Here is a 17488-nt window from a genome sequence, read left to right as displayed (position 1 = left end):
AAAAGAGTGCCTTTTGTGACCCTTTGATATTTTAAATATACGTTGTGCTCCAATATTACATTTCAAAAACTATATTATATTAAATGAAGTGCCCTTTAATGTAGACAACATGGAGAATTCAATAAATCTGATGTTTTATATGAATAAAGACTTGCTAAGGTGACAAAATTCATCCTGTGTCATCCTGTGTCACCTCTAGGAAGATTTGAACTCAACCACAAAATGTCCCCAAATGTTCACCATCATTGTAAAGCCCTAGTTGTTTTGTTGCTTTGACAAAGTCATTTCTGAAGATTATAATTGCTTTAATGTGATGAGTTATTCATTTATGTCTGTCCCGTATTTCAAGGTCAACACTTTTATGTGAACTGACTTCCCTGTCAAAGTAAAGGTTTTAAAAACAACAATTTAATGCTCATTTTAATGTGGTAAAAGTATTCCTTTTTAAATATTTTTTTCAAACATTGAACATAATAATGTTAGCGTAAAAGCAGGTTAGCTGGTTCTTGTCACGCCTTGGTCTTAGTATTTTGTGTTTTAGTTAATTAGTTGGTCAGGCCAGGGTGTGACATGGGTTTATTGTTTGTTGTATTTAGTGGGGTTTTTTAGTTATTGGGATTGTAGCTGATTAGGGGTGTGTGTTTCATAGGTTTGGCTGCCTGAGGCGGTTCTCAATCAGAGTCAGGTGATTCTCGTTGTCTCTGATTGGGAACCGTATTTAGGTAGCCTGGGTTTCGCTTTGTATTTCGTGGGTGATTGTTCCTGTCTCTGTGTTAGTTTCACCAGTCAGGCTGTAATAGGTTTCACGTTCCGTTTTGTTGTTTTGTATTTATTCGTTATTTCATGTATAGTTTCGTTATTTGTTTTCACTAATAAACATGAGTAACAAACACGCTGCATTTCGGTCCGACTCTCTTTCGACAAACGAAGAACGTCGTTACAGTTCTACTCATTTTTGCCCTTTCTGGTGTTCTGTGGTGGATAACTGAGTGGGTTGAGGATAATACGGCAACCCTGTTACACATATATTAACCTAACGTAGCAGGCATAAAAGAAAACGCCTGAGTGGAGTTCCCACATCTGGTTTTCAGCGGAAAAAGGAAGCTACGTTGAATTTGCTGTGTCCCTGAAACCCGGATACATCCAGTTGTTGGCAACTCCACTAAGGCTTCCCTTAGATAGACAGGTTAGAAATGTTTTAATTATTTCAATTGTTTGGTGAAGCTTGCATTTAAATACCACTTCCTGTTGCGTACAACAAGCTTCCATTCCCCCTGTCACAAGGGGATTTATGGCTGATTTAAGATGAAATTGTCAACCCTGTTATGGTCAACTCTGTTACTGTATTTGGCACTTGCCCAGGGACTGTGGTTGAAAATTAGCCAGCTGGCTAAAACCGGCACTTTTACGGAAACGTTGATTTATGTGCACTGTCCCTGTAAAAATAAAATAAACTCAAACTCAAACACTTAATAGGCACTATTTTGAAACTGGCAGCCTTTCTGAACTTAAGTTAAGTTGTCCCCATTCCTTCTGTTTATTGAGCTACTTGTGAACATTTATTGTTGTCTGAGTGAGGGAGATGCTGTAAAAGACTATGACTATGTATTTTGAAAGAGGAGATATTGAGGATTATAATAAATTCTGCTTTGATGTCATACAAGCAAGCCAAACACCACTGTGTCCAAAAGTCATCTCATAAACAGTGTCAAAGTTTATGATCACTAAGTTTGATGTACAGTTACATGATGGCATGGTGTCATACCCTGGGTTGCTCTGAACAGAATGAGCCTATTTGTCTATTGTGAATAAAATTCACCATGGAACACACCTGAATGCATGCAAGAATCCTTTCTATGGACACCAAATTTACGATCTGTTTCTCTGAATTTCCCTGTAAAAGCCTAACACACTGTAAGATTGTATTTTATAACTTAGCTAGTCATGTTGGCAATAAAACAGGCTTTCAAATGACGCCCATCTGACCCAGATTGCGATTTATAATGGGCTGTTTTTGGATTACATAAACAACAACAGTAATGTGTGATGGCAGGGATGCAGGGCTGTGTTCCAAACAAAACAACTACACGTGTGCATGCTCTAGTTTCTCATTGGCACAGCTAGGAGAGCTCAAAAAAGTACTTTATAGTTGAAGACTTTTTTTCAGTCATAAAAGTCAATTGAAATGACTTAGGCACTGTGCACACTGAGAGGTGTGTGGCCACTTGGAGACACCAGTTACTCCTCTCTGTCACACCCTGACCATAGTTTGCTTTGTATGTTTCTATGTTATGTTTGGTCAGGGTGTGATCTGAGTGGGCATTCTATGTTACATGTCTAGTTTGTCTATGTTTGGCCTGATATGTTTCTCAATCAGAGGCAGGTGTTAGTCATTGTCTCTGATTGGGAACCATATTTAGGTAGCCTGTTTGGTGTTGGGTTTTGTGGGTGATTGTTCCTGTCTCTGTGTTTACACCAGATAGGGCTGTTTCGGTTTTCACGTTACGTTTATTGTTTTGTTAGTCTATTCATGTATAGTTTTCTTTATTAAAGAACCATGAATAGAAACCACGCTGCATTTTGGTCCGCCTCTCCTTCAACTCAAGAAAACTGTTACACTCTCACTCAAACACTTGTCATTTTTTTTGTCTTATGTTGCACCTACACAACATTTTCCCAGAATATTATTTTCATGTAACATAGTTTTCAGATTTTGTTATCAACAAATGTGGGAGAATGCACATCAAATCTAAAATGCACATAACATCAACAGTGTAATGTGGTTATTCAGTCTTGTGTCAGGTGAATTGCTGTGTCCTCACCTTTGGTCAAATATTTTCCCCATAATGTCCAAACTGTTCTCATTCAATTGCTACCATGCTTATGCGTATGATTTTCATATTTCTTCTGTGAGAAAAATATTTCAATTTAGCCCTATCCATGTAGGCCAATTCCCACGAGTGTAAAGGGTTAAGATTATCTTATAGTCTTAAAATGATCATAACATTAACACAAATACTTTTCTATCTTATTCAAGAGAAACAATTTAATCTCCACCACAACATCCCATTATGGGGTTCACAGACCCCATCACTATTAGCAACGCAAATCAGACAGAGGTGTGAGGGTTGTGAGCCCCCTGGCCCCAGTGCAGAACGCCTGTGCTGGCGCCTGTGTGTGAAGTGCTGACAGTGCACACAAATCATCTGAGCGTCTTGGATGTTAATGGGGGGAAATCACCAGAGAGTCCTGCTGCGCTGAACTTTAACTCTGCCGCACCTGTAATCACAGAGTTGTCTCCCGAGCCGGCTTATTGGTGGAAATTAAATGCCTTTGGGGGCCTCGGCAGTCAGATTGGATGTTGGTGTTGTTGCACTGGAACACACATGCTGTCAATCATGATTGATTGTCCTGGGTGGAGGGCAGATTAGAAAACTCTTAAAGGGTTTTATCTGTTTCCTGTCAGACAGCAGACAGTTTCACATTGTTCTTTCACAATTTTCTTTTTTTCTCATGCCTCTTTCCTCAACCAATTGGAAATGTACAAAGGCACACTTTCCAGAAAGTGACAATCATATTGAATACATTAAATACATAATGACATTATGTTCGTGTTAAGAGTCAGATGCAAGCACCTGCCTGTAGACAGTAGCAAATGAGTTGATAGTTAATTAGTGACTATTGCACTACTCATGTAAGACAAAAGGTATATGCATAAGCATGTAATGTCTTGAAGCAGCCTTTCTATTACATGACTTGTCCATTTGGCACAAATACACAGCCATCACCAAATCAAATAATTTGACCCACAAAACCCACTATAGATGCTTCTCCAATGTTGCGTCATCTGTGTTGAATTTAGGATAGTGAGATGCTGAGTCTTGGTATTTTGGCTTGCCTTTCTACATCATACTCAATTCAATTCCACCAAGGGAGAAAACAATATTGCATAGTGTTGAGTTGATATATGACCAGCCAGCATCATTTGTGACTCTGCCTTGTCATTCGATCAGTCAAGGAGATGGAGACTCACCGGCTAACTCTCTTCATGACCCCAACCTCTTCCCCAGTCAGCAGCATGATAACTAAACCTTAATCTCTCTCTCTTTCCAACAGTTCTATCCTAGCTCTATTGAAATGGTATCAGCCTGTAAACTCACTTTGGTTGCATTTTATAAACAAAGACACCACACAACATAATGCTTATTGTTGGAATGAAACAGTACTGTGCTTGGCCCTGGTGACCCTAGATGATTGAGTGGATAGTTCTCAGGAGACCTTAAACAAGAGTAATGCTTTCCCATTGTTGGCACAATTCTCTATTATCTCCAAAATATGCTGTATGCTTACAATGTCATGTAATGTTGTTGGTTGCTTTGATCGTTTCATCAACAAAATATGTTTCCATCTCTCTTTCAAAGAGAAGTGCCAGATGTATTTATTCTACAAAACCAACTAACTCACTTGTAGCCATATGTTCACTATCCACAGTCGATCACAGTAGCCTATCCATAATGCATCTGGTGAATTTCTTTAGTGTTTCCACAGCTTTGTTGTCAACCCTGTGCCAATCAGGTGTGCTGAACTTTCTCTCCTATATATAGCCTTGACCATCCAAATAGAGATATCTGGGTGTATGTATGTCTCACGGATCTAGCCTCCCCTCCTCCCTATTTTCTGTCTATAATTGCCTCCTGTCAAAATGTCTGAGTGAGCGGATTGCTGGAAATAGGACAAGACATATGTGGCCCTCATTAACCCATCACTCTGTGCAGCAGATGGGGCAGATTGAAAGATATGTCAACATGAGCAGATATCTCCCTCTTTAGCACTTGACAATTTTTTTTATCTTAGTCTGTCAGTCAATTCTAAAAGTATTAGCCCCAGAGCTGGGCTGGAAGTGGGCTTCTTGCACAATATTTGTCTATCTCTCAGCATTAGATACAGTGTGATGCATGCCTTGTTAGAGCTAGCTTTTAAAAGCGACACTGGATATTATTTTTGCTGTGTGCTAGTGCTCTTTGTGCTAGTGCTCATTTTGGTACAGTAAATATGACTATGGCTAGGTCATACTTGTAAATCATACTTGTAAATTACTTGCCGTTACTTTAGATTGCAAATTGTCATGGTCAAAACATAGATTTAATGGTTGTAAAGCTGGGGAGAGGTCTGTCCGTAATAAAGAAATGCTCTGCTTTTTTGACACCACACTCCAAAAAGCAAGTTCTGCAGCTCTAGTTTTGTATAATCTTGATTATTTTCCAGTCGTGTGGTCCAGTGCTGCAAGGAAATACCTAGTTAAGCTGCAGCTGGCCCAGAACAGAGTGGCACGTTTTGCTCTTAATTGTGATCAGAGGGCTGATATAAATACTATGCTGCCAGTCTCCCTTGGATAAGAGTTGAGGAGAGACTGACTGCATCACTTTTTTTTATAAGAAACATCAATGTGTTGAAAATCCCAAATTGTTTGCGTAGTCAATTTACACACAGCCCTGACACACACACTTATCACCCCAGACATGCCACCAGGGGTGTTTTCAAAGTCCCCAAATCAGAACAAATTCAAGAAAGTGTACAGTATTACATAGAACCCTAATTGCATGGAACTTCCTTCCATCTCTTATTGCTCAAATAAGCAGCAAACCTGGTTTCACAAAACAGATAAAGCAACACCTTGTGGCACAACACCTCTCCCCTATTTGACCTAGATAGTTTGTGTGTATGCATTGATATGTAGGATACATGTGCCTTCCAAAAAATGTATGTAGTTCTGCCCTTGAGCTGTTCCTGTCTATTGATGTTCTGTATTATGTTTCATGTTTTGTGTGGACCCCAGGAAGAGTAGATGCTGCTTTTGCAACAGCTTATGGGGATCCTAATAAAATATAAAATACCAAATCTGTTAATATTACTCAACCACAAACAACATTTTAAATTATTTTAAATTATAAATTAAATAATTCATAATTAAATAATCCTGTAATCAAAAACACTTTCCCAGGTTTTAAATCTAATGAAACCATAACCATCACCTGCGCAGTTTTGCAAATAGATCCCACAACACTATCAGGATATAATGTATGTGTTAAAGGCAGTTAAATATACAATTTTAGTGTTGTAATGTTGTGTCAAGCATCCCCGTGGCTGTTTTTTTATACAAGATCGCATCTAGCTTCTCCTGAGCAGATGGCTTGTAAAATAGACAGCATGCCACTCCATAATCATATGTGCAATAAATGGTGCTGCTTAAGTTCCTGTGGATTGACTACAGATGGCGTGCCGATATTGCAAACTCAGAGTCCATGAGCACATCCTTGTCTCATCCCTCCATACTGTATTCATGGGGACTTTTAGCACTGGCTGGTGCCACTGTCAAACCACTGCCCGAAATTGTTTCAGTGATCAGATTGGAGACATTAATAGACCAGTTGTTCGACTTGGCTCTACATGGCCAGATGCTGAAGCAAGTGGCTAAAAGGTCAAATAACAGCACTTGTCCTTACAAAACCACACTTGTCTTTACAAACCTTAGTAACAGTGTTGTTAGCAAGATAAACCTGATTCTAAACTGGGTAGTTTGGGTCCTGGATGTTGATTGGCTGAAACAGCATATCCAGGCACTCCACTTTGCTTTGTGCCTAAGAACTGCCTTTAGCCGTGGTATATTGGCCAATACACCAAAACCCTTGGACCTTATTGTTTAAATATAATCTCTTGTTACTCAGGACTTCATTACCCTTCATTCATTCTACCCCCACAACACCGTAGAACCTACTTACCCTTGGCCTCATGGAGCAGGTGTCAGTATTGAATATACTCTGTCATCATCTGTGAAATATGCTGATTTTTACATTGAGTTCAGTTGGAGCCAGGTCCTGTATGAGTGGGGCAACATGGTCAATATAGCTCTCTGCATAGATCATAGAGCAATAGTGTACATGCAGGAAAAACATCAGGTGTATTCCCTGCACTGACCTTCACTGGAACGTGCCTGATAATCACTCATACATGGAAAGTCTGTAGAAGTTGGGGCAGCAAAAACCCATAATTAGAATGCACAAGCACCATGATATTAGAACCCCAGGGGCTAAATATGATGAGCAAATATATCAGAATGCAGTATCAGTACACTAGTGCAGGGAATAATAGCATTATTGACTGTTTTCAGTTATGGGATTCAGCATTCAGTTTCACTGCAGGATATATACCACACAGTAGCCCTGTTCCAATTTAGTATAATACTTTGATGGTAACATCCACTTTATCATGTTGTTTATGCTTGGACTATTTTCAGAAGTCCTTATATGTTAACTGCATGTATTTTGCATTCAGTGGTGATACTCATAAATTACTGTACAAAGAGGTTTAGTTCTAACAATAGGGAAGCCTCACATGGATCCACCTTTCTGCCACCGAGCCACATTAACCGCTGTGTTTGGCACTGATTAAAGGAATCCCAGCTGCAGTGTGTGAGTGAGTGAGTGCGTGCGTGAGATGGGTGGATAGTCTGTGTGTTTCTGAGTGGTGTGTTACAGAGTTCGAGGTGCGTCAAGGCTGGCTTTGATTTGGGTTAGGATGCGTTGACACTGTAGCCCTGTCATCAGCATGAAGACACCCCCCCCCCCCACACACACACACACACACACACACACACACACACACACACACACACACACACACACACACACACACACACACACACACACACACACACACACACACACAGGCCAGACTGACTAATCCCTTTTCAACTGGGCAGCTGCTCCTATCTCAGCTGTCACTAATTACCCAACCCTGACCAATGAGCCATTGTTTCCATTGCCACAGACACACGTTTCATCATTGAAGAATGTGCTCTATGTAGTTTAAGTACTGTACAGTGTGCATGCCAGAAATGACTCGATAACACAGGCCCAAATGTTGTTGTTGCTATTTTGTTTGGTTTAAATAACAAACATCAATGGCATGATATAATGTATGTCAATCCTGGTTAGAAGTTCCGCTCTGTTTACATGACATCCATATTTGAACCCTATTTCAGGCTTGCTTTGCACCAATATTTCATTTTTAGACTGCTGACAACAGTATATTTGGGAGTTTGTAGACCAGCCTTTCAAATGTCCAATTTATAAGCAACAGCACAACAGAGAAATTAACTAATGGTGAGATTATGTTAATATGGGTTGGGTATATGTGTATAGAAATAAGTAATCAATCCTGTAAGTCCAATTACCAACCAGAAATAACGTTGGATGCTGAGACCTTTTAAATTATTGAACCCATAACTTCTAAAGGCAGAGTTAGAATAACTAAACATCAATGAGGATTTTAAAAAAGTAATTAGATCTGGTGACAGAGGGGGAAAATAAATATCCCTGAGCAGACTGGTTATTTTAATAGCTAAGTTGTGCTATCAAGGTGCTAATATTTCTGGATTTAGTCCGAAATTCAACAGTGAACTGCATGGTGTTTTGGAGTCCACCAGAGGGTTTGGATGTGTAATTGCATTTTGGTCAGGAACCCACTTTGATTCACTAATTCTGGATTACATCTGCATTAATATGGCCGAAAGGGGAATATATCTTCCGAGGCTATGACACACCACTTGTCTATTACACTTTGATTTGACTTGGCAGACATGGGTCGATGCATGCAAAGCTTTGCCTGGGTCAGTTAAAAAGTCATACATATTAAATAGCTGTAGAGCAGATACAAGCAAGGACAATGATACACTAAAAGACACAAGGAAACGTTCCCTAAACATAAATCACCAACAAATGAAGTTATATCCTCCCAGGAGTTGCATCATGCCTCATCCCATCTTTTACTTATTTCTGTTTAGCTAAACTCACATCCGACACGTAACCTGATGCTGTTCACTCGATGAGCAATCTAATAAGCCATCTGGCTTTTTGTTGTTGTTGTGGATGTTGTGTTGGAGTCAGTCTCATTGCTTCAAGCCATTTTCTTCCATAGGTGTACATATATAAGGAGCATGTACTCTACAGACAGTTTTTTTGTAACTCAGACTTGATGTTTTCCTACATTCTGTATGTTTTGCTTGGTCAATATAATGGTCTATTAGGAGGTTAAAGGTCGAAAGATTCTTAAGTGGTACTCAGCTCTTGTTGATAGATCAAGATGGATGTTATATTAATATGACATAAAATCATTGACAAGGGGTAACATCCGCTTAAATCTGATTTGACCAGAGATGGCAAAATAACAAATCTTCCACTCTTGCAGGAATAAAATGCATTTCTCATTTTGTAATGATCAATTTAGCTATATACAGTGGGGCAAAAAAGTATTTAGTCAGCCACCAATTGTGCATGTTCTCCCACTTAAACAAATGAGAGAGGCCTGTAATTTTCATCATAGGTACACTTCAACTATGTCAGACACATGAGGGAAAAAAATCCAGAAAATTACATTGTAGGATTCTTAATGAATCTATTTGCAAATGATGGTTGAAAATTAAGAATTTGGTCAATAACAAAGTATATCTCAATATTTTGTTGGCAATGACAGAGGTCAAACGTTTTCTGTAAGTCTTCACAAGGTTTTCACACACTGTTACTGGTATTTTGGCCCATTCCTCCATGCAGATCTCCTCTAGAGCAGTGATGTTTTGGGGCTGTTACTGGGCAACACGGACTTTCAACTCCATTCAAAGATTTTCTATGGGGTTGAGATCTGGAGACTGGCTAGGCCACTCCAGGACCTTGAAATTCTTCTTACAAAGCCACTCCTTCGTTGCCCGGGCGGTATGTTTGGGATCATTATCATGCTGAAAGACCCAGCCACGTTTCATCTTCAATGCCCTTGCTGATGGTAGGCTTTGTTACTTTGGTCCCAGCTCTCTGCAGGTCATTCACTAGGTCCCCCCGTGTGGTTCTGAGATTTTTGCTCACCATTCTTGAGATCATTTTGACCCCACGGTGTGAGATCTTGCGTGGAGTCCCAGATCGAGGGAGATTATCAGTGGTCTTGTATGTCTTCCATTTCCTAATAATTGCTCCCACAGTTGATTTCTTCAAACCAAGCTGCTTACCTATTGCAGATTCAGTCTTCCCAGCCTGGTGCAAGTCTACAATTTTGTTTTGGGTGTCCTTTGACAGCTCTTTGGTCTTGGCCATAGTGGAGTTTGGAGTGTGACTGTTTGAGGTTGTGGACAGGTGTCTTTTATACTGATAACAAGTTCAAACCGGTGCCATTAATACAGGTAACGAGTGGAGGACAGAGGAGCCTCTTAAAGAAGAAGTTACAGGTCTGTGAGAGCCAGAAATCTTGCTTGTTTGTAGGTGACCAAATACTTATTTTCCAGCATAATTTGCAAATCAATTCATAAAAAATCCTCCAATGTGATTTTCTGGATTTTTTTCCCTCATTTGTCTGTCATAGTTGAAGTGTACCTATGATGAAAATTACAGGCCTCTATCATCTTTTTAAGTGGGAGAACGTGCACAATTGGTGGCTGACTAAATACTTTTTTTGCCCCACTGTACATGTAATTGCCAAAATAAAGAAAACATTTGAATAAAAGAGCGATACAAAGTATACTGTATTGAAAGCAGGTGCTTCCACGCAGGAGTGGTTCCGGAATTCATTAAGCAATTAGCATTCAATCATACTTAGGGTTGTGTATAAATATTAGGCTACCATGGCTAGAAGAATAGATCTCATTGAGTTTGAAAGAGGGTTCTCAAAAAAACGGGGGGGTTAAACTGTGTGTGTGTGTGTGTGTGTGTGTGTGTGTGTGTCAGTCACCAGATCCCAACCATCAACAAAACACAAAATTCTGGCATTTCTCGTGGAAGAATGGTGTTGCATCCCTCCAATAGAGTTCCTGACACTTGAAGAATCTATGCCAAGGCGCACTGAAGCTGTTCTGGCGGCTCGTGGTGGCCCAATGCCCTATAAAGACAGTTTATGTTGGTGTTTCCTTTATTTTGACAGTTACCTATAGATTATATGATGTCTCTAATCTTGTTAATGAACATCCACCTGACAATTTAAAAAAACAATTTGAGTGACATGAATTCTCTGTCAGTCGCAATGCCAGATGAAAACCTCTATCTAAATGTCTATTGCACCTTGACATATCAAATAAGTGCACTTACACATACAAGCCCCTTTATACTAACATCAACTTGGCACACAGGTTAGGCTGGGTATGGAATAAATATAAATTTGTGAAAATTCCCAAACTTACACAATGTTCTCCAACCATTGAGCTTGCTTCCTTAATTTTCCCTGATGTGGCTTAGCCTATTCTCATTCTAATCTAGGCATAGTCGACCATCCTGATTGGACCACATGTAATCTGTCCTTGGACTACCTGCCCTGAAAGTGGATATCCTCTCCATTACTCTTCATTAACTGTCTGTTTGCCTTCATTGGAGGCCCTTAGCCTCAGCCTCTGATTCAATTAAATGTGTATATTGGGCTTCTGCTTCAATTGTGGCCAGTAAGAGTGGGATTAGATCATCAACTTTTCCGCTGTAAACCACATTGTCATACACTTTAAAAGCTCAATTTACTCAAACGGGGGGAGGCCCTGGTCAATCTGGAAATACCTGTTGCAGTAATTATCACTGCTTAATTGGACTACTGCTAGAGATCAGCTGGTGAATCATTATCAGGGACATGTATGGAGTGTCTGGTCAACTGTTCCTTTTATTGTCAATAAGAAATACATTAGTATAAGTGAACTTCTATGTTGACAGTAACACTGTTTTATCACGTAGGAAATAGTTCCAATATAAATGTAACTTAATATCACATGTAATACAGTATATCTCTACAATCATCTAACAAGAAGTAAATATTCATTAATATTACACTGAACAAAAATATAAACACAAAATGTAAAGTGTTGGTCCCAAGTTTCATGAGCTTAAATAAAAGATCTCAGAAATGTTCCATATGCACAAAAGCCTATTTCTCTCAAATTCACAAATTCGTTTACATCCCTGTTAGTGAGCATTTTTTCTTTGCTAATATAATCCATCCACCTGACATGTGAGCCTGTTTGGGATGCTCTGGATTGGCGTGTATGACAGTGTGTTCCAGTTCCCGCCAATATCCAGCAACTTCGCACAGTCATTGAAGAGGAGTGGGATAACATCCTGCAGGCCAAAATCAACAGCCTGATCAACTCTATGCAAATGAGATGTGTCGTGCTGCATGTGGCAAATGGTGGTCACACCAGATACTGACTCGTTTTCTGATCCACACCCCTACCTTTAAAACCCGTTTATGGCTGCTGCGAATTTTCGCAGCTTTTTGTTAAAAATCGCGCAACATTTCAACGTCCTGCTAGTCATGCCAGGAATATAGTATATGCATATGATTAGTATGTGTGCATAGAAAACACTCTGAAGTTTCTAGAACTGGTTCAATGATGTCTGTGACTATAACAGAACGAGTTCCGTGGTCAAAATCGCAAGGAAACCTGATCACAAAATCGACAAAGAAAAAATCCATCCGCCAGTCTTTGTATTGTCTACTGCAGGCTATAATAGATGGAGATGGGCTTGCAGTTCCTACAGCTTCCACACGATGTCGCCAGTGTTGTGATTTCTAGGCAACTTGATCCTTGGTCAGATGAGTAATAGGCACATCCTGTCTTCGGGAACACAGCTGGAAAAAATGGAAGGGGGAAAGTGGACTTCGTTTTCCAAACTTGTTGCTATTGAATACAGATCGCTCCGTGATCAATTTGATCATTTTTTAACATTTATTAAAACCTCTTGAAACTCCCCATCCCGGATCCGGGATCGTGACTAAAGCCTCAGGCTCATTAGCATAACGCAACGTTAACGATTTCTGAAAATCGCAAATAAAATGAAAATAATGCGCCTACTCTCAAGTTTAGCCTTTTCATAACAACACTGTCATCTCAGATTTTCAAAATATGCTTTTGAACCATAGCAATTCACTAATTTGTGTAAGAGTATGCTAAGCTAGCTTAGCATTTTGAGTAGCATTTAGCACGCAACATTTTCACAAAAACCAGATAACCAAATAAATAAAATCATTTACCTTTGAAGAGCTTCGGATGTTTTCAATGAGGAGACTCTCAGTTACATAGCAAATGTGCAGTTTTTCAAAAAATATTATTTGTGTAGGACAAATCGCTCCGTTTTGTTCACGCTTGGCTATGAAAAAAACCTGTATACAGTTATAGCCTGAAGCTCATTAGCATAATGTAACGTTAACGATTTCTGAAAATCGTAAATAAAATGAAAATAATGCGCCTACTCTCAAGCTTAGCCTTTTCTTAACAACACTGTCATCTCAGATTTTCAAAATATGCTTTTGAACCATAGCAATTCACTAATTTGTGTAAGAGTATTCTAAGCTAGCTTAGCATTTTGAGTAGCATTTAGCACGCAACATTTTCACAAAACCCAGATAACCAAATAAATAAAATCACTTACCTTTGAAGAGCTTCGGATGTTTTCAATGAGGAGACTCTCAGTTACATACCAAATGTGCAGTTTTTCCTGAAAGCGTCTTTGTGTAGGAGAAATCGCTCCGTTTTGTACATCACATTTGGCTACCGAAACGAACCGAAAATTCAGTCACCTACAACGTCAAACTTTTTCCGAATTAACTCCATAATATCAACCGAAACATGGCAAACGTTGTTTGGAATCAATCCTCAAGGTGTTTTTTCACATATCTCTTCATTGATATATCGTTCGTGGAAGCCTGCATTCTTCTCTGAATTCTGTGGAAAAATACTTGCAGCTGACTTTTGCGCACCAATTTCAGCGCAGGACACCGGGCGGACACCTGGTAATGTGGTCTCTTATGGTCAATCTTCCAATGATATGCCTACAAATACTGCAGACACCTTGGGGAAACGACAGAAAGGGCTGACTCACTCCCCTCGCATTCACAGCCATATAAGGAGACAATGGAAAACTGAGCCTCAAAAATCCTGCTCATTTCCTGGATGCCGTTTCATCTTGGTTTTGCCTGTAGCTCACGTTCTAGGGCACGCACAGAAAATTTCTTTGCAGTTCTGGAAACGTCAGAGTGTTTTCTTTCCAAAGCTACCTATTATATGCACAGTCGAGCATCTTTTTGTGACAAAATATTGTGCTTAAAACGGGCACGTCTTTTTATCCAAAAATGATATAGCGCCCCCAGAGTTTCAACAGGTTAAAACCTAAAGTTGGATTACAGAAGTCGTTTGAAGTGTTTTGTCAAAGTTTATAGGCAACTTTTTTAATTTTAAAAAATGACGTTGCGTTGGGAAACGTGACTTTTTTTCCTGGATATCACGGTGTTCATAAATGGACATTTTGGGTATATATGGACCAATTTAATCGAAAAAAATACCCAATTGTGATGTTTATGGGACATATAGGAGTGCCAACAAAGAAGCTCGTCAAAGGTAATGAATGTTTTATATTTTATTTCTGCGTTTTGTGTAGCGCCGGCTACGCTAATTTCTTTGTTTACGTCTCCTTCGTGTGTTTCTGGGGGCTGCATGCTATCAGATAATAGCTTCTCATGCTTTCGCCGAAAAGCATTTTACAATCTGACATGTTGGCTAGATTCACAACGAGTGTGGCTTTAATTGAGTACCTTGTATGTGTGTTTTAATGAAAGTTTGAGTTGTATCGAGTACTATTAGTTGGCGCTCTGGAATTTCCGCTGATTTGGTCCTTGTACAGGTACAGCAGGCGTAACAGGTTGGTATCTGTGATCACCAGATGCATATCTGAATTCATAGATTAGGACCTAATTTATTTATTTAAATTGACAGTTTTCCATATATGAACTGTAACTCAATAAAATATTTTGGTTGCATGTTGTGTTCACATTTTTGTTCAATGTAAATGTACTACCTTGTTAAAGGGAAACTAAGGAGGATTGAAAACAACCTTGTTATTTTTGGACTTGACGTGTCAATGTATGGCTCAAACATAAATAATTAAACATCTGCCGTCCTCTTCATGGGGAGAAAGGCACAGAATCCTTACATTCTAACCTGGCATCTTTTAGTGCACACGATCTATGCGTTAGTTCCTGTCATGTAGTGTACAGTACATGCCAGAGATTGCCTGGCTGCATGCTCTTACCAGTGGTGTGTGCAGAACATGTTGAACCTTAATGAATGCAAGGTGGATTTTGTCAATATAATTATGATGGTTCAACACATTATATCCTTCAGCTTAGGTTTGGTACATTTCCCTGTTCAAATAAGTCATTAATCAATTCCAAAAGTATTCTTACAGTGTTTTGCATTCAAGGTCAGGATTGTATATAAGAGTATTAGCATACAGCAGTAAATTCATTTGAATGTGCCCTCTTAGTTTAGATGTATTTTAACTGTAAAAATGTAATACCTTTAAATGTGTCAGGAACACAACCATTTGTGATGTTTTCACCTAATAATCTAACAAATTCCTTCAAAAACTAGGTGAAGCAGGGTACCAGTGCATGTTCGTCTATTCTGAAATAAGTCCGAACATCCGAACAGGGTACTGTGCACCTACCATTTGAATAAAAAGGGACATCTATTACAAACAACATACTGTATTCGAAGTGAAATGACATTCAGCCTACAAAGTGATGTCTATTCATGGATGCCAAGGGATGCCAGGCTTACCCCAAAATGTGGCCACCCTGAACACGCCATTGGCTCTTACCATTAGTTATTTTGAATACACCAAAATTGCATTGGTCAAATCCATGCATCACTAATATCAAATGTATTAAAGTAAATAAAAAAATGAAATATGACATAAAGATTCAGACCCTTTACTCTGTACTTGGATGAAGCACCTTTGGCAGCAAATCCAGCTTCAGGTCTTCTTGGGTATTTTTTTATTTTACTAGGCAAGTCAGTTAAGAACAACGTCTTATTTTCAATTACAGCCTAGGAACAGTGGGTTAACTGCCTGTTCAGGGGCAGAAAAACAGATTTGTACTTTTTCAGCTTGGGGATTTGAACTTGCAACCTTTCGGTTACTAGTCCAACGCTCTAACCACTAGGTTACCCTGCTACCCTGGGTATGAAGCGACAAGCTTGGCACACCTGTATTTGGGGAGGTTCTCCCATTATTCACTGCAGATCCTCACAAGTTCTGTCAGGTTGGATGGGGAGTGTCGCTTCACAGCTATTTTCAGGTCTCTCCAGAGATGCTCTGGCTGGGCCACTCAAGGACATTCAAAGACTTGTCACGAAGCCACTCCTGCGTTGTCTTGGCTGTGTGCTTAGAGTTGAAATGTCAGGTTGGAAGGTGAACCTCAAATTAAATCAAATGTAATTGGTCACATACACATGGTTAGCAGAGGGAACACCCCCCTATCCACATCGATGGAACAGTAGTGGAGAGAGTAGCAAGTTTTAAGTTCCTCGGCATACACATCACAGACAAACTGAATTGGTCCACTCACACAGACAGCATCGTGAAGAAGGCACAGCAGCGCCACTTCAACCTCAGGAGGCTGAAGAAATTTGGCTTGTCACCAAAAGCACTCACAAACTTCTACAGATGCACAATCGAGAGCATCCTGGCGGGCTGTATCAACGCCTGGTACGGCAACTGCTCCGCCCTCAACCGCAAGGCTCTCCAGAGGGTAGTGAGGTCTGCACAACGCATCACCGGGGGCAAACTACCTGCCCTCCAGGACACCTACACCACCCGATGTTACAGGAAGGCCATAAAGATCATCAAGGACATCAACCACCCGAGCCACTGCCTGTTCACCCCGCTATCATCCAGAAGGCGAGGTCAGTACAGGTGCATCAAAGCTGGGACCGAGAGACTGAAAAACAGCTTCTATCTCAAGGCCATCAGACTGTTAAACAGCCACCACTAACATTGAGTGGCTGCTGCCAACACACTGACACTGACTCAACTCCAGCCACTTTAATAATGGGAATTGATGGGAAATGATGTAAATATATCACTAGCCACTTTAAACAATGCTACCTTATATAATGTTACTTACCCTACATTATTCATCTCAGATGCATACGTATATACTGTACTCTATATCATCGACTGCATCCTTATGTAATACATGTATCACTAGCCACTTTAACTATGCCACTTTGTTTACATACTCATCTCATATATATATATACTGTACTCGATACCATATACTGTATCTTGCCTATGCTGCTCTGTACCATCACTCATTCATATATCCTTATGTACATATTCTTTATCCCCTTACACTGTGTATAAGACAGTAGTTTAGGAATTGTTAGTTAGATTACTTGTTGGTTATTACTGCATTGTCGGAACTAGAAGCACAAGCATTTCGCTACACTCGCATTAACATCTGCTAACCATGTGTATGTAACAAATAAAAAAAAATTGATTTGATTTGAGATGTTTTTGTGAGTGTAGCGAAATGCTTATGCTTCTACATCTGACAGATGCAGCAGTATCTAACAGGAAATATCTAACAATTTCACAACAAAACCTAATATCTAACAAATTCCAAAACAAAT

This window comes from Oncorhynchus masou, chromosome 8 (genome assembly GCF_036934945.1).
Source record: "Oncorhynchus masou masou isolate Uvic2021 chromosome 8, UVic_Omas_1.1, whole genome shotgun sequence".
In the NCBI taxonomy this organism is placed as follows: Eukaryota; Metazoa; Chordata; class Actinopteri; order Salmoniformes; family Salmonidae; genus Oncorhynchus; species Oncorhynchus masou.
The sequence above is the reverse complement of the archived record's forward strand: the minus strand, read 5'-3'. Positions refer to the sequence as shown.